Source organism: Hippoglossus stenolepis, chromosome 12 (genome assembly GCF_022539355.2).
Source record: "Hippoglossus stenolepis isolate QCI-W04-F060 chromosome 12, HSTE1.2, whole genome shotgun sequence".
NCBI lineage: Eukaryota > Metazoa > Chordata > Actinopteri > Pleuronectiformes > Pleuronectidae > Hippoglossus > Hippoglossus stenolepis.
Genome location: NC_061494.1, coordinates 14,888,042 through 14,908,047, shown reverse-complemented (window position 1 = coordinate 14,908,047; position 20,006 = coordinate 14,888,042). Strand labels below are relative to the sequence as shown.

General features: G+C 44.3%; 1 protein-coding gene across 7 annotated transcripts in view; it reads right to left on the bottom strand.

Moving 5' to 3' along the window:
- The window catches only part of zmiz1a (zinc finger, MIZ-type containing 1a), a 100,491-nt gene that overhangs the window by 58,639 nt on the left and 21,846 nt on the right, over positions 1-20,006 (bottom strand). For 4 of the 7 annotated variants that reach the window (XM_035171938.2, XM_035171943.2, XM_047342240.1 and 1 more), the window contains exons 2-3: positions 17,247-17,365; positions 3,262-3,342 (exon numbers count right to left, since the gene is read on the bottom strand). The exons of 1 other annotated variant lie outside the window; for it this stretch is intronic. The gene's annotated coding sequence lies outside the window, so the exon portion shown is untranslated. The remainder of the gene's footprint in view (positions 1-3,261; positions 3,343-17,246; positions 17,366-20,006) is intronic. 2 more of the 7 variants (XM_035171939.2, XM_035171940.2) reach the window with 2 other exon arrangements.

Sequence of the window (20,006 nt, the reverse complement as noted above, 5' to 3'; positions counted from 1 at the left end):
GGCCTCAAGGCAGAACAAAAGGGCAGAGTTCACTGGGAGCAGAAAGAGCTCCGCTGCAAGCATGTGACCAGAAAATGAGGGCCGCCACGTAAAATAGAAAATCATTTGAAGGGATTTTGCAGATTGCAGATTTAATGTCCGTCTGATGGAAAAAGGGAGAGAGAGAGAGAGAGAGAGATCAGAACTAATCCTCTTAGCTGTTTGTTTGGTAATCTGATTTTGTATGATTTTTAGGCTGCTATCTCTGGTTGTGGTTACTGATGCTGTCTCTGGATTGACCACAGCCATTTTCACCTTCAATGCTCCCCCCTCCTCCTCCTCCCCCTCTAGTATATTAGGGTTTCGGCTTGACATATAAACAAAATATCTGTGTATGTAAATCCCTGGCGCGGCTCACCAAACGCAGCAAAGTGTCTGCTTATGAAATGATTCCCCGCACTGACATCGCTCCAGAGAGAGGCACACTATGGCTGTCCCTGCTCCAAATAAATGACCTACTTTGCACATTAACACACATTTACATGCAGGCTAGATCTCGGGCTCAGACACTCCTCGTTTAACATGGCTCCGGTCCAATTCTTAGAAAACGCAGCCCTTGTCTTATTCTCCCTCCATCTTTGAGGGGATCACTTTGGCACCACAGCTGAGTAAGGAGAGGTTAAACCACATTTTCCTTTCATCCCAACTTGGAAAAACGAGGGCACAATATGCACCGGGTTCACGAGCAGAATGGCACTTTTATTGTGAGCATGTTAAAGGAAGGTGAGGCTGGCACAGAGGCCCACCTAAGGTGCTCCCAGCTCAGGCAGAGCTATTTCCAGACCACCAGCCCCTCCCGTCTCCTCCACCTCCACCTCTGGTGGGGAAACCACACATCTGCACAGGCCCCAGTCACAGACATGACTCAAGAATGGATCCATTATTCACACAGGCTGTTAGGGGACTGGCACACAAGGGTGGGATGTGGTGGTGGGACACGAACACTCACTTTTACTCAACTTTACTTACTTAGAATTGCTCAGGCTGGCAAAAACACATAATGACAGAAAGGCTTGTTTTAACAAGAGAAAACTGAAATCTCAGCATTCCATGTATTATTAGACAAATTAAACAATGTCATATATAAATATCCACAGTGTGAGACAGATTTTCCCACTCTGTCCACATGTGCACTGAACGCTCGAATGACGTGTGTGAACTATCAGGGGCCATGTGACTGCAGACGCAAACAGAGACACACAATACAAAACCATGCGACACAATAGTGCAGTCCAACATGAACATGGCTCCAGACACACGTCATATCAAGTTCAGAGAACGCTTGACAGCACAACGCAGCTCCACACGACTCGACATGGATGAATGTATAAGTGCTCTCTCTCCACACACACACACACACACACACACACACACACACACACACACACACACACACACACACACACACACACACACACACACACACACCAGATTGTATACGAGTTTGCTCACAGACCATGATAAGAAAATGTGGTAAATGCGTAATCTGATATGCATGACTTGAGGTTTCTCTCTGCCTTTCTTTTCCTCTTGGAAATCGCAGGTTGCATCCATAATTTACACCAGCCTCCGTCTGTTTCTCTCCTTTCTACTCCCTCCCCATTTTTTTCCTCCCTCCATCTACCCTTCTTTCTCCTGGCAATCTGGCTTTTGCAGCTTTGCTCATTAGCATATTGCAGAATGTGCAGATGCCACCAAAAATTATTCACCTTCCAGCACTTTGATGCCGTTTCACATGAGTACAAACTACAGTGTTGACGTTTTTTTTTTTTGCTCAGTCTCCACAAACAAAAGCAGACGGACGTGGTCTTCTCTTTGCTCCAGTGTGTTGGGATCATAATGAGTTTAATGTTCCCTCTCATCTGCACTCACCCCAATTACATCATGCATCACGCCAGTCAAAGGTTATTGACACCGTGATGAAGACGATGGAGTGCTTCCTCTCAGGCGAGGTTTAAATGAATTCTTATTATTCATGCAGTCCGAGGGATAACTGAATACATAATATTCATACTGTTCAGAGGCTAATTGAACACAGTATTCATGCATGTTTTTGCATCAAGTAGACACTTGTAATGCAGTCCAGAAGAAAGCAAATGACAGGAGGATAGGTATCTGGGGAATAAGAGTTGTCCTCCTCTTGGAGATTGATATTGGTATTGATGGAGGCGGATCGATGGCCACACATGGTAACAAACCACACTGCTTTCACTGCTGTCCAGGTTTCACACCCTTGAGACAGCGTAAATCAGAGATGAATATGGCTACTGTGGTATACACGTGAGAATGTGGTCATCAAATGAGCTTTTTCTATGATCCACCAAACCAGAAGAAGCAAGGTGATGCAGAGAAGCGCGTCTTTTGAGCCCGACCTCCCTGTTACCTGACAAACTCCAGCTGTGTGACGTGTAAAGAGAAAACGCTATCACCCACAAAATCCCAGTCGCATTCGTGCAAATCATTACGTAAACATATGCTTTCATTCAAAACAATGGCGGTCAACCTCCTGTGGCGATTAATTCAGCATGTTCTGGCGTGTCTGTGGTCCAGTATTGTCCTTTGAAAGTATTACAATAAGAGACAGTGTTGTATCGATGTCAGTGTCATGGGAAAACAAAAGGACTTAGCACTTTTCTTCACTTTGAGTTTTTGACAGCACACAGTTTTATTCCTGGGTTGCTGTATGAAATAATTACAAGTGCATTATGTTCCAGGACACAAATGCCTGTGTGCAGGGGCGGATCCAGGGGCGGGTCCAGGGGGAATTGGCCCCAGCTGAAGTTTGATTGGCCCCCTGAAGAAGTGCCCCTGTCCTTGCTGTAGACTTTTTTTAAAAACCTGGTCACTTACTAGCAATACTAACGGTAAATATGAGATGATTTGTTCAGAATTTTTATTTTCTAAGCTTTTTTGAAGTTCACAATGTGCTTGTACAAAGAACAATTTTCAGTAAACATGGAATGACTTTAATGTCGACCTTACTGAATCAGGAATTATACGTTGGACATATAATTGTCCCCTCTGTGTAAATTGCGGCTCTTATATGGCCCCTAATTTAGAAAGATCCTAGATCCGCCACTGCCTGTGTGTTAAATGGCTGGTATGATGCAACGAAAAACTGAAACCAAACTGCAGCCAGCTTATCTCCCAAAATCAAGCTGAAGCAAATCTGTATCACCGTACGAGCCGAGGAAGACATATGTGCATAATCAGGATCCTTACCAGTGCGGTGGATGAGGACGTTCCTGTGTTTCCTATTAGGCAAAATCTGCTTCTTAATCCTCATCAATCACAGAGGCGAGTCTAAAATGAAACGATACAGAAACACAGCACACATCAGGGAGTGTGACAAAACTCTGCTTTTTAGTGATAGGAAAACAAGACTCAGGTGGCATCATTTATCAAGATGTAATAAAGCACCCCTGTCGTGCATCTGACAGATTGGAGACACATAACAAGGGCTGACAGAGCTGTGGGAGAATGTGCATCTCTAATCCCCGCCAAATATGAAATGTAAAAAGCTTAAATGACAAATACGAGTTGATTTCCTCGTCTTCCCTTTGAATGTTTTGCACCCGTCTCGTTGCAGAAGCAGTCGTCTTTGAACTCTCCGGGCTCTAATCATGGAGGAATGTTTCTTTCTCTGCTTCTGGATCGTCTTTAACTACGACGTGCAGATCTGCTAATAAGAAGACCACTCGCTGACTATTAATACACTAGCTTACACTACAGGACTCCATATTAAACTATTTCGCTCATTTCTGCGTTTGAAACTCCCCCATCATTTTTCATTTATATTCTGCTAGACTGCTCCGCAAAACAGTCTGGCTCACATTTGTTTTGTTTTTTTATTTCTCCACGTGTATACTCGTACAGCAGAAGAGACTTGAGCTATCTTCACAGGCTACAGATTCCCCCACATTTAATTACTGTTAACACCAGCGCTAGCCGGCTAAATACGCCTCCATGATTTATTCATTTCCCCCCCATATTTGAGTCAAATTAAATTAGTCATATGGGTTTAATTAACTAAATATGATCTGATATTGTAATTTCACACTTGGATATGGGATACAGAGAAGGGTACTTGAGCACAAAAGAACCCTATGGTAAACCAGCGCTCATTAGAGTCTCTTATGTGTAGTCATGTTGGCATTACCAACAGCAGCATTAGCTGAACGATTGCTCCTAATCAAGGTTTACACACTGGGAGGTTACCTTTATGCCGAAAGAAGAGGGATCATTCCGCTCACGCCATTATTCACTGCTCCTATTAGTCATCCAACCGTGGCTAATACAAGTAACTCCCTTCAAATTTTCTGCCACCTCTGCTCTACTCATTATTATTACTGAGGACAACAGAAATGCAATTCCTCCAGTTGAGAGCGTCGATTCACCTCACCAACAAAATTCATTTATTCATTTTGTAAAGGTTATAAAAACGTCTGTCTCTGAGATTATAGAAGCGGGTAGTGAAAGAAATTCTGTTTATAGTAGCCATGATAAAAAAAACAATTTGGCTGTTAATGCAGAGTATCAGAAACATCAGAATGTTACAATGCAATGTTGTAAATGTCACTATTGCACTAAAATTTCATTCACCTGAATTGTTTAAGGCAGGAGGCAGAAGCTGAACAAAGCTGTAACAAACTAGAAATGCAAGGCCCAACAGTCCCCTTATGAAACCACATTTTACTAGATCTGGGCTTTTATTTGTTACAGTGCAGTATCTATCTATCACAAAATGTATTGGGTTCTTTCCTGATCCTTCCACCAAATTTTGTGTTAATCCGTGCAGTGGATTTTGTGCAATCCTGCTAACTAACAAGTAAACCCCCCCTTCCACCAAGTTTCGAGGAAACCTGACCAGTAGTTTTTGTGCAATTCTGTTCACAAACAGAAAAACCAACCGAAAAACCAACAAGCCCAAGCAGGTTGAAACACAACCTGCTCGTGGAATATCTGCATCTAGAAAAGCTAATGACAGTAGCGATAAAATGGGTTTTATTGTTAAATTCATCATCTTTAATAAGAAAATGGCTTGGAAGCGTAATTATTTTAGACCTTTAATACGATACGAACATGTAAGTACTGCAGGGTAATCTCAGAGACAGTCAAATATTTTATACTCCAACATTTGTGATTGTGACGGGGAAGGTCATCCTTTTGCAGTGAATCAATAGAGCTCACACAGAGTGAAACACATTCACCACAGGTCCTGCTGTGGGTTTTTCCTATTCAATTGCACCTGGCTTTCCCTGTGTGTGTGTGTGTGTGTGTGTGTGTGTGTGTGTGTGTGTGTGTGTGTGTGTGTGTGTGTGTGTGTGTGTGTGTGTGTGTGTGTGTGTGTGTGTGTGTGTGTGTGTGTGTGTGTGTGTGTTAGACTGAGTAGTTCTAAAGCACAATATCCAACGCTGGTGCTATTTCCCACTCACACAAAGGCTCCATCATGGCTCTAAATCAGCTGCAGTGAGTGATATAAAAAAGCATGCGGTAATTTACTGATGCCCAGTAATGAAACATGAGGCCAGTGTGGCATGTTTTCTCACTCTCGCCGAGAGGAAATATGGCTGCAGAGAGCTCCGCTGGCTCGAAAATACTGTCACACCACCGCACGACACAGGCAGAATTATCAGAGAGAAAAAAAACAAATGGAGGCATTGATTCACTTGTTGTTTATTTACAGCCCTCTCCGGAGAAGAAATAAATTCCCCTGTCGAGGTTTTGTTTCCCCATCACACGACACAACGGGATGCATGAGAAGAAGGGTGAGAAGGCCACACACAAATGTAAGCACAGGCACACACACACACGCACACACACACACACACGTCTTACATCTGGATTAATCTCCAATGGGCGTCATCACAGATGCCATTAAACGTAGCAGAAGGCAAGAATCATGCAGGAAAGAGGCTGCCATCTGAATAATTTATTCAGAGGCTCATCTTGTCTCACACCAGGGGGATTTCTGCTTTCAATTTACACTGTTTTCCTCCCGTATTCAAATCAGGGAGCAGATTTATTGTGATTGGCATACGGAAGGTCAACGTTAGCAAGCTAGCGTCAACGCTGTCCTCGGCGGGCTGCAGCGGCGGTCTATTAGCACACCAGGATAGCGTGTGTACAGTCCGTGTGTGTGGCAGTCTTTGTTTACCTCAGTGTGCGCAGGGTGACACTGGAGAATAGGCCTGTGGAGAGCAGAGACAGCAGTGTGTGTCTGAGCTTATTAGGCTGCTTTCCAAGGACACAGGAGGCTCTAGACATTACACTGGCTGGGGATAAAAAAACACTACTGCTAATCATAGCAGGAAGATGTTAGGACTGCAGACGGAGCAGAGGGTGGGGAAGGAGGACAAAAAGGACAAGAGAGGGAAGGGAGGATGAGAGCGGGAGAGAAAGTGGAGGAGGAGAGCACGGGGGGAAGAGGCGAAGTGGAGAAAGGAGGGAGAGCGCAGGATGAAGTCATGGCTCTCATGCATGTCCTCACTCTGTGTGTCACACTGGGACTGAGAAGAGGACAGAGAACGGTTCACTAAGGCACAGGTCATCTGTGACAGGATGAGCCACCATTAGCCAAAGGCGCACAGAGCAACTGACAAAACAGGGAGGGGGGGGGGTGAAACTCAGTCAGAGTGACAACACTGTTGTATTTTCAAGACTTCTTTCTGAGATTTCCAGCATTGAGGCAGCGCAAATGATCTGTTTTGTTGTTTTGTGCTGTTGTATAATTCCTTGGGGAGAAGATCAGTCTGTTTCACTTTAAACACAATGTAGGCGGCGTACATGCAACAGAGAGGGAGAACATATCTGAGACGTGAACAGTGAACACTGTGTTTGTCTAAAGACGTTCTGTTAGAGAGCAGCGTCTCATTCTCTGAAATGCAATCCAAACTTTGAGAAACGGGTTACGAGGTTGCTCGAGGGGGGAAAACTGTGCTTACCAAGCAAAATGACCTTGTCATTTCCAGTAGTAAATTGGTATGTGCTAGCTGGCGCTGATGACAGGACTTGGCTGTTTCTTCCGTTACGGGCATGAATGGCCCTGTAGTAGCCAGGCACAGTGCAGCGGTTCAACAAGGCCTCTTTAACCAGCTGAATGACAGGCAAGCAGACGGGCGGCGAGCCAACCACAGACATTCAGCCCTGGCTGCTGTAATAATGCCAATTCAGCCAGACCAATGAGGCCACGTGACAAGGGCAGAGAGAGAGAGAGAGAGAGAGAGGGAGAGGAGAGGAGAGTTGAAATCTGCGAGTGCTTTCACTGGCTGTGTCTTTACTTTTCTTCGGTTTATCCCACCTCCATATGTCTTTTTTCACCATTGTCTCACAATCCTCTCATGTTTACTCTTCAAACAGTCTTGTTGTCTTTTTGTTACCATAGGGAGTCAATGAATGTGTGGCTTGTTAAACTTTTTATGTCAGCGTCTGCAGCCCCGAGCGTCGCGTCAATAGCCCTTTTGCAACCTCCGTCTCTTGGAAATCTCCGTGCAAACCAAGGGGGAAACTCGGCACCAGTATGACACAGCAAGGAGGAATGCACCAGCGGATGTGGCTCTCTCTTCCTCTCCCTCTCTTTCTCCTTCTCAGTCAACCCCTGTCTCCTCCTCCTTCCCCTCCCGCTGTGGGCAGGTCCATATGCACCCAGTAATTATCGAGGTTATTTTCTCCGGAGGGCCAAATCCCTGTTTATGGGCATGAGCGTGTGTCACAGGGCCCTAGCTGTCAACCCGCAGGACGCTGACTCTGTCGACATCCCCTGAGAAAATCTCGGCTTCGGCGACCCAGCAGTTGCTCTGCTTTTGCCCCCATTAGGGGGAAAAAAAGAAAAACCCTTTTGTAATTTTCGATGGCTGTATCATGACCTCAAATCAGAAAGAAAAAATGATGTCTCGTGTGAGCTTCAACCTCAAGCTCTTGCCAAAACCCAGGAGTTATTTCTGGAAACCACCAACTAGAAGAACAGTATCCAGCAGCAGTGAGGAAAAAAATTAATACTCATGCACTGAACCCCAAAAAATAGCAAAGGTGGATATGATTTACATCTGTGTTATTTATTCATTACAGACATGGGGGCAACGAGTGCATGTTGTACTATTAGTTCTACTGAACTGTAAAAAAAAAAAAAAGGAGACAATTTTCTACTTATTGGTTCAATTTGGTTCCTTCCCAGAACCAGACACCCTGGAGAATTGTGCCCTGTGTTGGAGTGCACATTTCCCTCCAGTAATGGCTACAGAGGAAGTGAAAACTGTGAAAGGCCAGTGGTTAACAAGCCTCATAAAAAAACACTGGCCGATCCAACAAGCTAAGTATTATACCAGTTAATTAAGAGGCAAACAGGAGGTAACTTTGTTTTCTGAATGGGAAACAGAGTAGACTTGTTCACATCCTAGGTTCATCAGCAAACAAGAGCCTGGAGCAACCTGAAGTGCTCAATAGTAAATTTGCATGCACACAACTGTTACCCGGGGTCAGTGGTACACACACTCACACACATACACAGAAACACACCCACACCCACTCACGCTCATCGAGATCGGCTGCTCCCTTCACAAAAGCTGCTTCCTCTCTGTTTCATCACGCAGGCCGGGCTTTGTTAGCGCGCGGAAATGCCTCCAGAGGGAATGAAAATACTGGCAAGTCCCTGCAGCTCTTTCTGGAGAGAGAGAGAGACGCGGGGGGAAAAGAGACGGGTCCTGCAGCTGCACGATCACGCGATCACACACACACACACACACACACACACACACACACACACACACACACACACACACACACACACACACACACACACCAAGTGCCCATGTAAGTTAAGGGCTCTGGTTACGTACGGAGATAACCGTGTTAACCTAAAGAACATAAACACCAGTGTGTGGTTACAGGGCTCTCAGGGCACCGGAAGAGTCAGAGGAAGCGTACACTGACAGTACAGAATCCAAAGTTGGACTAATGTTGTCGCCGCCGCAAAATTATAGGCAACGTCACTGCGAAAGCTCATACCACTGCTGAAAACAGGGGTTTTCCAGGCCGGGAATTACAAACTGGAGAATTAAGTGACCCTGCTTCCTGAGCTCGTCAATCATACAAGGATTGTTATCTTGCTGAGAGATCCCGTAAAATGTAAAAGACGAGTTGAGATATCTGAGGAACCTTAAATCTGAGGTGTTATAACAACTTATCCTGTTCAGGGTTGTGCAAACTCACTTTAACGTCGCTGTTTCAACCAGGCTACATAGAAACCAGAGCACGAAAAGAAAACACTTTCTCCTCCTGACACCATGAGAACGTTCAAATGTCCCACTGAGCATCTCCAGCCGCCTTGCGGGTGCAAGCCCTGAACCTTCCACGATAACCACAGAGCCACTGTGCAGCCCAGTGCCTCGCGAATACTCTTAATTTATTTATTTATTTATTTATTATATATTCCATTACCTCACTCCGTGGCTGTCTCGTTTGGCGAAAAACACATGTTTGTAATCAGACGACAGCGCTCCGACAACAGATGATTGCAATCAAACAGTCAATGGCGAGCAGCAATTAAGGCAACAAACAAAAAAAAATACACCACATTAGCAAGAAACAGAGAGCAATGGTTTAAAGGAACAAATGATGAAAGAGTGGTCCATTGTTCAGTACATGAAAATGGAAGATATCATCCACGTGCTTCATGCTAATAGTTTCTTTGCTTTGTGTTAAACAATAGCAGCTGTTATGACTAATATCTATTGAATAAATCCAGAAATCTGTCTGTGGCTCGCATATCTCTAGAACCGTCCATCTTATCGGCTTTGCACTTGTATTGTTAAGGCCCAAAGAAAGAGCAGTGTCAAATTTGGACATGCGATATGTTCAGTATTAATAAACTTTGAATAAACCGGCAACTGAGACTCATCAACGTAAGTTACGCTATAGATCGCTACAACTGTGTGTTCACGACAACTGAAGCTTTTTTACGACAACAGCCAAAACTGAGTCGTGCTTCACTGAACTTTGAATAAACTGGTGAACAGCTCTTTGCACAGCAGCGGTGGTGCAGCCTCAGGGTTCTGTGGACTGAGGTCTGCAGCCGGTCTTTACTTGCCATGTCTAAATCACTGCAGGTCACTTTTATGGTTTCAGAAAGAAAACTGCAACCAGCGTTACCAAAGACCAAGTAAACAGCCCAGTCCAAACAGGCAGGGTTACAACAGCCACTGTACTAGTTATCAAAAAGCTAGTAAACCATTGGCAGTTGTATTTACTATTTTGATTATTTTGTCCATTAAATTCACAAACCAAAAAGCATTAAATATGTTCATGAATATACACATTTAAATAAATATCTTTACTTGTCAATTTTGATAACTAAATATCTTCAAGATTCACTGAACAGACTGGTCACATTCATTTCCCCAGCTATTTAAGATGAACAACCAGCGACAGAGCTCTGTGAATTTCAGCTCTACAACGTCTCGCTGCGTGCCACCCACACTCGCGTTCAGTTGACCCAGGAAAATTAAAACACTGTGCTATTTTTATTCAATATTTCATGTAAATTCTTACCTCCTACACACGACTGACAAGACTCACCTGCCTGCCGCCACATCTTTTCATTACAGCTGCCACAAGTTTTCTGAGAAAACACAAGTCGACTACTATCAGTCAACACTCGAGTGCATACAGATACATTCTGGTGCTTAAGTAACTTTTTGTTGTAAAACGATGTAGCTACAAGACTGCTTTGCATTGCATTCAACAGGACACATGTTTTGCAATGAAATCAAATGAGGCTAAACCGCACAACAATCAATCGATTAGTTCCCACCCACGTCGCAAACAGCTGCCAACACATCTCTCCAACATATTAAAGTAAACCTGCAAGTTGAACAACAACATCAACCTGCTGATTTCCTTTCACAGCGCAAAGGTGGACGTTTGACCAAAGAGCCGACTGAAACACCGTCTTACAGAGGAGGCATTAGGGGAAAGATTCAAGACGTACTGACAGAGTGCTGGAGCTTTCAAGACAGCTGCTGGAGTTTCTCTCTCTGTCACTCTCGCTCACACACACACACTCTCGTGCGAACACACACTCCACTCCCTCTCTCCTTTTTAGCCAGTGACAGCAGGCACCCAGCGATGACATGAGGAGTGTCTCTGGCAGCCAGTAAGGCAGCACTAAACAGACAGAAATATCTGCTCTGACAGACGGACCGACCGTCAGCCACTACACCGTACATGCAGCTGTCACTGAGCTTACCGCTCCCCTTCCCAACCCTCTGGTTTGATTCTCCTTCCTGCAGTTTCTCTCTCTGGTCAGAGTGGCAGTTCCCTCGTTTTTCTGCCTTTCTTGCAGCTACTTTACACCATGTTGAAAAGCTACACCTACACTGAGGACATTGTGTTTGGCTCTGTTTGGCTCATGGCCAGAAATGAGGGGGTAGAGGGAGGAGGGGTGAGAAGGAGTTTCGGCTTTCACAAGGCCAACTGTTGAGCGTGCGGCCATCGTGCACTTGGTCAGTGTCGGCCTGCACAGGTTTAGCTCTTTGCTCGGTCGTTTGGTCGTACTTTCTCTTCACTATTTCTCTTTCACACAAGAATCTGTCCTCCCTCTCTCTGTCTGTTTAGCTCTCTGTTCCTCAGCCACAGACGTTCTCAATTAAGAGGGTCAGGCAGCCGAGTGGAGAAATAACTGCAGCTCTGGTATCTGGAGCTGGAAGGACTCAAAGATCAGCAGCAACAAGAAACCACTGCTTTAACGTGCTGCGCCAAAAACTGTGGGCTGTGGCTGCCTGTGTGTTTTCGTGTGCATGCGAGTGTGTGTGTGAGTGCATGTTGCATAAATCTGCTCAGCGCCGACAGGTTGTCAGTGACCTCTGACCTCCATATTCAAACAGACATGAATATGACAGAACTGCTAATGTTGTGATTGGCACAGAGCTGTCCCCTTCCCTGCAGGAAAGTCGATCTCTTCACAGTTCAATTTAAAGATTGTGGCATGAGAACAGCGTATAATCACTCACACACACACACACACACTCATGCACTGCCAGACACACCCGTGCACCAAATCTTCGCTCCATCTAGAGAGCTACTTTAATTGCTTTGTTTTAGTGGTCCCCTCTGAATGGAAGAGAAGCTGGGGGCTGCAGTTTACAAGACACATCTGCAGGTGTTGCATTTCAAACTGAGAAACTCACGCTGTGAGAAGGAGCAAATATGGCAACACAGGCACACAGATGGAGGACTGTACAGACAGATTGTCTCTCTCGTGCACACACACACACTGCAGGTGCAGCACTGCTCAGTTCTTTCCTCCGCAGCATCGAGCCTGAAAACGCTGGCGTGCCATCTATAAAAAATACTGACTTTAATGTGCGACAACGTAAAATATATGACAAGACAAAGCTGAGGCGCAGTATACTGAGCACAGACCTGTCAAATCCAGAGAAAGAATGTGCTTATCAATGGAGCTCCTGCAATGTGGCTGATGCTTGGACACTAAAAGTCTAACAGAGCCATAAACACCCCAACTAATGTGGCCTGGGGTCATGTAGGTTTTAGATAACCTTTCTGACACCAACCCTTTGTGAGAAACTACTTTACACCGAGCGGGAAACACACACAGTATCTCCCCTCCTTACAAAATAGCTCTTTCCGCACCCTTTTATTTCGAAACCTCTCGCAGCAGTGTCTCTATGAGAATCAGATCGGTTTGTTAAAGCTGTGTATCAAGTAGTGTGGAGGATCTTGGGTAGCATGTCTCGTAATTCAGCGAGAGAATGAGCAATCAACTAAGCTTCCCATGGCATCCGACAGATGACAGATTCAATCTTCTTTTCTTCAAGCGTCTCTATTGTCATGTTCCTACACACTGGTGTGCACGCCACGTTTCTGATCATCTATGCAAATACGCCACAGATGGACAAGTATCTCATTGAGAAACATACGTGTCGCACTTACAAAAATTATAATTCTTGCATTTCCCTGCACTGTTTTTTCGTCTCTCTCCCTATGTCTGCCATCCTTTGTTCATTAGGAGTTACGTGTGACTGTGATGCTGGCGTCTTGCCACACTATGTGTGTGAAATTATTCAAATCAGGACACCATGTTTCTTTTGTTTACCGCCTTGAATGGCGACACGGAAACAAGGTGGGCTATTCACGAACACCATTTTTCAGTCTCACTCTCGCACTACAACTACCACCCCCTTCTCTCTCCTTCCCTCTGTGAATCCTGTCACGGTATTGGAGGAACGTCCTGGGCATTATGAGAAGCCATTAATGAGTGTATGGCGTGGTGTTGTGATGCGCGGCATATTGCAGCCATTCATCAGCGCTGGGAGACACTTGACAGGCGGACAGCCAACAGGTTGTGTAATCATATAACACAGCCATGTCAGGCCTGCCACTGCTCCGTGTCCCATTCAGGCCCCTAATGTTTTTTTCCTCTGGGTAATTGACGATGCCAGACAGAGAGATCCAGTGATGGATAACATCACAGACCAACTGGCGCACAAAGATGCCGGTCGACCGGAGTGATGTCATTTCACATTACATCAACATTTGAAGACATTTAAAGGAAAATTATGGCTTATCTGGTCTTATTGTCGTTGTTTCTGTTTTGGTTAGATAACTCAAAGATCGTCTTGGTAGTGAGATCTGGCAGCAAGACAGTTTCGGTAAAACCAAGTCGGACCAGTCAAGAAAAACTCTTGGTTAGCGCGCGGTTAGATTATACTACACATGTTTTCCACACATATCGAGTTTACTTGGGTGGGCTGCCTATCTTTGATTACAGTGACCAAGGTATTCACCCATATTAGCATTTTTTTTTTTTTTCTGTTTTTATCTCTCCACCATCCTCCATCCATTGAATAACAAATGGACAATCTCTAAATTTGCACATCTCACAATACCATATAAGAGCTTTAAAGTAGTGTTATGTGCTGTTGCTTCATTGTAGAGCTGTGTGCGGTGCATTGATTCCATCCGCTCCTCTTTGCCACCCTCTCTCTGTCAATCTCTCAGATATACCTTGACTACAGACCCAGAATAAGACCCAGAGTAACTCGAGAATAAGACCCAAGTTGTATGAAACTAGAATTTCCAAAGAAACACAAAGCCAGGTAACTCTTTCTTGATATGTTCAGGTATTGTGGTATGTTCCTTATTAGATTTAATGACTCATAATTGTATAAATGAGTAAAAAAAAAAAGCATCCAAATGGCCCTTATAAGTTATTCAGCTAAGATCTTGCATTAATGATGTCAAAACATGACAAAGTAAATGTGTTACTCCGGGGACTTACAGGGTACCTGGAATGCCATCTGACGCTGACTAACGTGTTGCAACTACTTCAACTCCTCTGCACAACACAACTCTCATCAGAGAAGTCGAGGTGGCCCTGAGGCAGCGTTAGAAGTTGTTAAGGATGGCAAGTATCCTCACACAACCTGTTTTGCGCTGTCCCTAAGCTGGGAAAGAGAAGACAATGTTCTCTCTCATCCTCCCACTCTCACCATTTTATACCTTTGCTTGTTTGTGAGATGCCTCTCGCAGCACACAATCCCAAAAAAAGAGGCCGGCTTGTGTGTGTGTGTGTGTGTGTTAGAAAAAAGGAGCCGTAAGACAATAACCAAAATGAATATCACCAGCGAGGATAAAAATACACATTCCTCTCTTTTGAATATCATCACAGTTACCTAAGCTGCAGCACCCTGAGGTGAAACTCCTCAGAGAATTAGTCTTGATTATTCTCTCTCATTCTATCTTGTCTACGTCTCTCACCTTTTCTCTGTCACAAACATACACTATAAGATAAAAGTGCACGGGTGATGGAGAAAACCATGGAAAGAAAGAAAGGACAAAAAGAAGGCTGGACAAAAAAAGGATGATGGACACATAATAGAAAGTAATAAATACAAAAGACGAAAACTAAGGCTTGTTCTTGCTTTATCTAAGAAAGTCATGCAGCACAGTCAAACCCTTAACAGACTGAAGAACTATTTTGTTCCTCTGTGAAATTGTTAAATCTGAGTTGGAGCTCTAAGTAGGCCTTAGTGTTCCGGTGTGGTCAAAGCACTGAATGTTAAAGGAATTGCTCTACAGCCACGATGTCCCTGACCCTGATTCTGCGATGTCATCTGTTTGTTTATAATATTTGTTGAAATCTTTTTTGTCCTGTTGTGTAATATGTTTGTGTATGTGTGAGGCAATGGACGTTTTGGGATGCAAGACAAATTTCAGAAGAGATTCTGACAATAAAGTGCAATCGAATCTAATCCGATTGTCGTACAATGTCCACAATGTCCACAAATTTGAGAACGCTACTCACATGTTGGTGTCCACGCTAACTTTTTCAGATTTCTGATCTGATTTGATCTGATCCAAAACAGCCCGGTCCTTCTCCTGAGTATCAGCTGGGAAACTCATGATCTCAGACCTCACACGCATCACCATTTTATGAACATAAAGACAGATTCTATCCTTGTGTTACGATATTACTCAATTTACGTGACACAGAGTAGGCCACATTGAGTAGCTCTAATAACCTTGGTGCTCCGTGGCACCATGTCTGGCCAGAGTTTACGTCATTGATTTCAAAAAGCTCAGTTTTCCCCCCGTTCATATCAGCTACAGCGGCTACGTGCGTAAGCTCCGTAGCTAAGCCGTAGCCCTGTGACGCAGAGCTATAAATTTCACATGTAGTGTGGACACAACATCACCCAACCATTGCACGGTCAGACACACATGCACACACTCTTCCTCTCTCCTAAATCTCAACTCCGACGCCTCACAATGGGCACAGTGTTTAGTGTCAACAGTGACCACACTATGTGGCACTAACATTAAAAATGCATCCAATTAAAGCTGCAGGGGAAAATATTCCTCTGTAAACGGCAACAGTCTGTAACATGTTTGCAGCAATGATAGGCTTTCTAAACAAATTAAGCCAGCAGAGCTCCACACTACTAATCCTGGCTCTCTGTCTGGCCAAATTCTGCCTCAATTGCACAGTTGTTTGATCAACCACTGGAACACTGTGTATGTGTTAATGTGAGAGGAGAAGAAAGGGAAAAAAATAACAGATATGAGATGAATAACGTACGACAGCAGCAGAGAAGTGCGGTATAAGTTGTCTTCCTACACTTTCATGTGTCTGCAGTCGTGCTCAGTCACATTCTGCAGCCCCTTTCTGTCTGCGGCACTTGTCACTCAGCCGATGGTCGGCGCATGTGTGTTTCTACGTGTGTTAAACCTGTCACATTCTGTGCTCTGACGTCCGTGTGCTAATCGCTTTGGCTGATCCCTGCTCGTCGTGCATGTGTGTACAGTATGTGTCTGTGCCCCCCTGCATCTACGTGTGCATGTGTGTGTGTGTTTGAGGCAGATGTTCCCAAGGCGGTGCCATTGCTCAGCGTACACACACACAGACACGCGCTGCACTAAGGAAGATTAACCAGCACTTTATTATTTATTTGCCTACTTTATAATCTCTGGTAGCAAAGAATTCCGGAAGAAAGGCAAGCAGAAAACGAGACAAACCTTTCTGGTTCTAGTAGGAAAAAAAATGTCATCAGAAAAAAATTAAGGTTCACGTTCAACTTGACCTTTAAATTTGAACCACAATTAACTCACAATAAGCTCCTGCTCTTTGAAGTATCACGTTTTCATTTGCACAGAGCTGTGCTGATATCCAATTTACTGCCAAATTATTATAATATGTCACTTACAACTCTACCAGGAGGCAACACAGAGCTAGAAAAACTGGTTATTGTTGCATTTGAAATAACCTCACAAAGCCCTCAAATATAGAGTAGAAATGTTCTCAATGGGCAAGCTGCACTTGCATTCTGAGTGCACGAATCTTGCGTGTAGTCCTCTATTTGTCTTTTGTAAAACAAACAGGAAGTGTTTTGGAAACAAATTGCTCTTGAATCATAGCGTGATCGTTTTTGTTCGTTAAGTATTGACACTGGCCACAGGGTTCTCGCCGGGAATTGGCAAACACAGAGCCAAACAGGATCCTGCACAGCTCCTCGTAAACTGCAGCTGCACACTGCTCCGTTCCCGGTTCCTCCCCGGCCGCCAGCCGAGGAGGTTCCAATCAAAACCAGCCACATTACTACCCCTGCGCCATGTCAGGGTGATAGAGAAGCCAGGATGGAACCAAAGGGTGCACACAATCACTGAGCAGTGGATTAGACTAAAAATATCTTTACCTGTGTGAACTTTGACCTTGGTGGTACTGCCGCTGTGGTGGCCGCCCCCTCCCCCAACCCACCCCTCATGTATTCCTCACGCACGGTCCCTTGCTGACCCTTCCTCTGGTAGCGGTGATCTGAGGGGAAGGAAGACAGAGGGGAAAAAAGCCTGTTAAATTTCTTTTAATGGAATGCCAGGGAGAACCTGGTTCAGACAGAGGACAAATTTATCACTGAGAAATTCATCCCGGTGGTGAAAAATGTATGCAGGGAGCCGTGAGGGAGTTTGCTATACTGCCCCATTTACTCTACCTCCTAACCCTGCCCCAGAGTCAATGAACCTATGAACAACTGCACCACCCATCACATCGCCGTGCCTCCTGTATACTGCAGCAGTTCTTGTATATCCCCCCCACACATGACCCCACCCCCCACTGCTCAGGAACAATGTCCTTCCTAAAGGTTATCAGCAGCCTGACGCTTGGTCAGCCCTCATCCTGAGTCCATTACACACAGAGCGGCGAGATTCACTGCCTTAATACACCTCTCTTAGTTTCTCCTCACTGCTTCGCTGCACCCTTTACAGGCTGATACAAATCCAGCGTATAAGCCCAGAACACACACACACACAGGTTTTGGGATTGGCCTATACAAGCACATTGCAACTCTGTCTCTACTCATCTGCAAAGCACTTCAGTTCGGTCGGTGTTTCGTTTTACTGTTTTCGTTCAGATGATCACCCTCATTAATTTAATTTCCTGTCAGCTCTTTTTGCAAAACAGCTGTGATGAGGCCACTGCATGTTACCTGCCCACCACCAAACATCACACAGAGACTAAATTAGAGCTGGTTCTGATGAACACGGTGGAGCATAGAGCAGTTTAAGAGCCAGTTATATCTGTCAGGCATTAATGGAGGCCAAATACAGAGCTGAAAAGTGAATATTGGACATGTCAGGCGATACAAACATGACTCCGAATCAATGCTAATGTGTCTACATGTGTGGTGCATGTGTAGACACGCAATATGTTAGCCACAAGAAGTTCATGAAGTTAAAATAACTTTTTGTGACTGTTGAATAGAGCCTAACCAATACGGTTTTTGGGGGCATGAAATGAATCGCTGGTGTATCTGTCTGTCACTAACTGATTCGCCTGACTTTGTGGACCCTTACTTGCACATGACTGGAATCCTCACAAGCCAGAAGACACAAGGTTGAATCAGAGACGACAGCCAGAAGTTAGAGAAAGAGTTATGGAAAAGTTGGCTTCTAGCAGTTTTCAGGCAGTGCACGTTTGTGTGTTTTGGGACCGTAACTTTGAAGAGAGGGCCAATATGAGGGGGTGGGATGTATCGGTTGTACATATTTAAAGTGAAGCCTGCTATTGCTAGCTTTTCCAGGCTTACCAACCCTAGCTTTAAAAAGATAAACAAAAATACATATCTTTTCCGCATTGTTCATTCTATAAAGTTAAAGTTTTCATATCGTCAAACAAATGCTGACACTGATATGTGTGTGAAAGTCTCATATGGGCTGATGTCTATCAGTCAACCGATGTATCAGTCATGCGCTGCTGTTGAGTAATTTAATCCTTTTTGAATTGTGTTCCTAGGCTCAACATCTTCAACATCATCATGAGACACCAACATTTTGAGTCTGAGACTGTTGAGTTGTAGAATTTCTGGCCAGCGGGACACAGCCAATGAGGAACCTACCTGACACAAAACAATAGGGAAGTGAAATCAGGTGAATTGCTTTATTGCGTCAGCGAGTATCTCAAATCGAACCTGAAAATATATCCTGTTGATATTCAGACGACAACCCGTGGATGGTTTAAACAGATGGGGAGAATGGATTGAATGGGGCCCCCCCATACGTCTTAACACCTGCTCATTCACTCATTTAATCCATGAGGGGAAGGGAGCACACTGAGGAAAATACTGTGGGAAGAGGGGGTTGATTTTGGACTGAGGCCAAAAAAGAAGAGGACAGGGCGGAGGAGAAACCCATAAATACGCGGGGAGGCGAGCAGGTGTCGCGGACAAATGAGATTTACAGGGTCTACGTCGCATAAGGTGCTGACAGGTAAGCCTATTAGGTTGATATTACCCGGCTATAACATGCACCGATGGACACTCCTAAAAGTGAGTGTGCGGCAAGCGTGTAGAGATGAGGGGTTTAAGAAAGACATTAGAATATCACAGGTTCGCTATACATCAAGTTCATAACATTCAATGATTAAAAATAAAGATTTTCAATTGGTTTCATTAATTTCATTACCTCGCCAAGGAGGATGTTTGTTAGTTTGCAGGATTACGCAAAAATTACTCAACCGATTTTCATGGACTTTTGTGGAGGAGTGAGGCACGGCCCAAGGATGCACCTATTTAAGTCGGATCCAGGAATGTTTCTTTTTTACAAAAATTCAAAAGCAGGCTTGTTTAAGGGACTGATACTTTTGTGTGTTCAATTTGGTGCATATCCAAATTAACATCTGGGTCTGGTTAATTTAAATGTGGTTTCATAAGTGGTCTGCTGGGCTCAGCGGATATTTGTGCTCTCCGAGTGCCAATTCTAGTTATGTTTCTTATACATCAAGTTCATAATAATCAATTATTGCACCTTTTTTCCGTTGGTTTCATTCATTTCATTGCATATTCTTTCAAGGGGACATGTTCTTGAAATCGTACAATAGATAGACGTTTAGTTTTCTTAAGATTGGTTAAAAAAAACCATACTGTAGATATTAAACAACATGGTAAAACATTACTGCAGAT